Here is a 4,156-nt window from a genome sequence, read left to right as displayed (position 1 = left end):
CTTGCGTATGTGTCTCTTAGTTACAATTCTAAGCCTATTTTTGTATGTGCATGGGCGTTAGAAGTGAGACCCTCACATCTTTCTCTGAAGTTTTCTCTACACTATTTCTTGTTCATTTCTTCTGCTCAGGCTTCTGAAACCCTAGTCATTTTGAGTGTTAATGTACGCATGTGTGTGTGCCTACATGTGGAGGCTGGAGGCCAATATTGGATGCTTTCCTCTATCTTGCTCCCTCTGTCTTATTTCTTCAGATAGCATCTCACATAAGCAGGAAACCCCTGGATTCAGCTATGCTGGTTGCTCCATGAGTTCTTGGTCGTTTTGTCTCTACTCCTTTCCCCCTGCGCTGGGGTCACTACAGAGCTTGGCCTTTCTGTGGTTATTTGTTTTCTAACATAGGTGCTGGAAACCTGAACTAGAGGGACCCAAGCTCATACTTATGCAACAGGCAGTTAATGAACTCAGCCATCTCCCCAAACCTGATCAATTCTAAATTAAATGTTAAAAAAGCAACAGTAAAGAAAATGGTACAATGTATTTTCCTCTGCTTCATTTCTTTACATTGCTTTCTCCTGGGCATTTTGCTATGTAGAAGGGTAATGTGTTTATACATTTTGGAACTAAGCAGTCATAAAACTGTATAGGCACAGCTTGGAACCGACATCCACAAATTAGAAAATTTCCCTCCACTTGACTATATTATAAACACTATATGAATAAAGAAAAGAAAACAAAAGCCCAGGAAGGTAGTTTATTTTTTGTTGTATTTTCTCAACCATCCCCTATATAACTACCAGTCTATTTGATAATTACACACCATAAAATATGATGCAAAGTACCATGAATGTGATTTTCATCGAACAATATAAAATCTTAAAAACTGCCTTCAGAGGTATCAGCTGGAATTCAGTACACTTTATGCATTTTAGAAATAAATACAAAGTGCATGCTATTCTCCATACCCAAAAGCAAAGACTAATTGTCAGAAGTATGAGAAACCACATTTTTGCTTCATTTGAAAGTGTTTTTCTTGCTGTGCATAAGAAACTTCAGAAGTCATTAGTGGTCAGAATTAAATTCCTTCTCTCTCCAAAACCTCTGTTCTGATGTTCTATACTTTGGGAGCAAGTATCTTGCTTGTTGACCCATATAATTTTAGAAAATGTGCTGAGCGCTAGTCATTTGAATACAGATTCTAGTGGCTCTGTGTCTGACAGGAGATTAGGATCCCAAAATTATTTGCCTTGGAAAACATAAAATAAGCAGAGTACAGGGCACTGCATGGCGAAAGTATAATTCTTTCAAGAAACTATGATGACTTGTTTCCTTGAATCCGCAGTAATTTCTTCTAGGTTGCTGTTTACCTCTGTAGGCATCAAATGCATCAGCATTTAAGGCTGCTTTTGCATTCAAGGGTGTTTGGTGTGAAAACTCAAAACCAGAAAAATCTGAAAGAAGAAAATGGTACCAACAATATGAATCTATTTGTTCTCTGTATAGCAGGTTGTGTTGGAGAGAGTCAAGGAACCAGCATTCTACTAGTGAACATAATTCAAGTGAGAAGTACTCTGTATATTTTGCTAATTTTTATCATCTAGCCAACTTACGAACAAATGAAATTGTGGGAAAAGAAAAGAATGACTGACTGCTGGTAAAATAACTTTTGATGCAAAGATTGATTTTAATATAATAGTGTAATGGAGATTTAAGTGTGTTCTGAAATTAGACTATGCCTAATGTTTGGCATATTGTAGTTACTTAGTAAATATCTGTTGAATGAATGGATTAACTTTATTCTCCGCAGAAAATGCCAAAATGCTCCCTCAGGAAAACCAAGTGCTGCTGAATGGATCTCTGACTTCAAGCTTCATTTCCTAAGGTACGCTTTTCACAAGAACTGGCCGCTCTATAGAAGTCTGGTGTGTAAGTAGATTGATAACCACCTTTGATGCACAGCAGGACACTCATAAATAGTTAATCATATGCAAATTACTTGAGAGAAGTTGGTCTTCATTTGTGGTTTTAGGTCAGACTAATGATTTTCTTTTTCCAACAGAACCAAATGGATGTGTCAAAGAGGTAAAATTCTTAATAAGAGTGGACATAAATAGTTTCTAACCTGCTGCTAAGGTTACAAATGTCACTGGTAGTTGTCATTACAGTAGAGCAGAGGGTCCTTCATCATTTTAAACACATTTCCATATCCACAGGTAGTCAGAGAAATGACCATTACCACATGTACCAAAAGGACAAACAGATGGTGTTCAGATCATTCATTTCTGTGTGTGTCTTATAGGATTCAAGCATTTTAGAAGTCACTTGAAGTCATGTGTTTTATATCAACTTGTGTAGAGACATTTACATATATTGACCCGTTGCCCTCCTCCTTCAGGGTTTGTTTCTACCACCTCATCGTTTCCACATCCTGAGAGTATGGAGATGCAGCTGTCTGCATGGCCACCTTTCCCCGCAGTGACTGAAGAAGTTTTTGTTAGTATTCAAAGTGAATATTTTATATTAATTGTTTTGTCTCCCAGCAACGTCCATGCACAGTAAATTGCAAGTCTAAGTTACAGGCCAAATGGCTTGTCCCCACCACTTAAGTCATGCCACTGAGTTGGAAGTGAGGTACATGACCACATTGACAGAACACAGCCAAGTCAGCCTGGCATAGCTAATTCAAAACCTCTCTGTAAGTCTCCCAGCACACTTTAAAACAGACCTGGGATGGAAAGGAAGGTGAGATGGGTGGTGAGGTTACATCTTAGCAATGTTTTATTGTTTCCTGGTCATAGAGAGAAAGGAAAAGCCAGTGGGTGTCCCTGTACGTTGTCCCTTTCTGTCTATTGTAGTGGTCTCCCTGCAGCTCTGTGGCCCAGTCAAAGTAACAAATGCAACCTGCAGTTTGGAATCTTTCCAGATGTTGTTGAGGATTTTAGGTTTGATAGCTGTGTGTGATGGATATGGTGAAGGCGGATATCATAATTTTAGGACTGACATGGTGTTTCTGTCTGCAGGACTCTCCAATTGAACTATGAAGCACAAGACACAACCATGCTGCTTAGACTGCTCAGAATGGACAGATTAAATGGAGTGACATTAAACCACAGGTTCCCCAGCTCAAATAGAATGTCTCATCCCTTTTATTCCTAACCACAATCCTGTCTCCGTCTGTGCCCTGCCCTACTCATCCCTTTAATTTAGGTTTGCTGGGTAGATTGTCTGACTAGGAATTAAATAGATTTTGCACCTGAGAGTGTAGTTCACTCTAGGTAAATTCGATTTGGGCATATTCTGGCACACCGAAGGCCATTCTCTTTGGAAAGTGAGTGTGGTACCACTGCCTGGAGAGCAGTTTGTTTCCTGTTTAGATCGTAGGATGATTAAGGTATGCCCATGACCTATTCACAGACTCTAAGCCTCTCAGTGCTGCCTGTTGAGACTGGGTTTCATTTAGCTACATTTCCCCAATGAATAATAACATTTAGACTCTCTCTCTCTCTCTCTCTCCCTCTCTCTCTCTCTCTCTCTCTCTCTCTCTCTCTCTCTCTCTCTCTCTCACACACACACACACACACACACACACAAGTTTACTTGTGTCTGTACGCACTGCACTCATTTGGGACATTGCAACTCCAGCAGTGCAAGAGAAGCTGCCAGGAAGCCCATAGCAGGGATATGAGGGATAGAAAATCCCTTTACACAGATTTTTCTGGCCACAGAATTTTGTTTCAGCTTTTCCAGAGCTTCTTGTAGCGTAATCAATATGTTTTGACACTTTGTCCACTTTGCAGGAAAGCCCAATACTACTTGAAAGGACTACCCTAAGACCTGGCTGAGCCATCAATTCATTGGGCTCCAAGACTTCTGGGCCTGAATTGGGCACAGTTAATTTAGCGATGCTTCTACCTGCACATTTCAGACTCTTGGGTTTGTCTTAGTGCCGACTGAACGGCTTCTGTAAGTACAATGTAAACAGTGCCTTCACTCACCCCAGCCTCCCCTTGTTCTAGCCTTGAGTTCACCTTGTAACTGAGGCTTCTGTTTAAGTGCGCATGCTTCTGCCCCCAGGGATCCTGGCTCTGGGATTCTGATGTACACCACCGAGCCCAATTCTTACATACATTTGGTGAATATGCTGTTCTTCTGTCTTGCC

At 40.4% G+C, this 4,156-nt stretch overlaps 1 long non-coding RNA gene across 1 annotated transcript; it reads left to right on the top strand.

Moving 5' to 3' along the window:
• The first annotated feature begins 1,806 nt into the window (after positions 1-1,806).
• LOC311583212 lies at positions 1,807-3,094 on the top strand. The gene is made up of 3 exons (XR_014774408.1): positions 1,807-1,879; positions 2,393-2,490; positions 3,018-3,094. It is a non-coding gene; the product is annotated as an uncharacterized lncRNA (long non-coding RNA).
• Positions 3,095-4,156: the final 1,062 nt, after the last annotated feature.

The sequence above is a fragment of the Acomys minous genome (assembly GCF_964271855.1).
Source record: "Acomys minous genome assembly, chromosome: 14".
NCBI classification, from domain to species: Eukaryota; Metazoa; Chordata; class Mammalia; order Rodentia; family Muridae; genus Acomys; species Acomys minous.
Note: the sequence above shows the minus strand (reverse complement) of the source record. Positions and strands in the feature narration are given on the sequence as shown.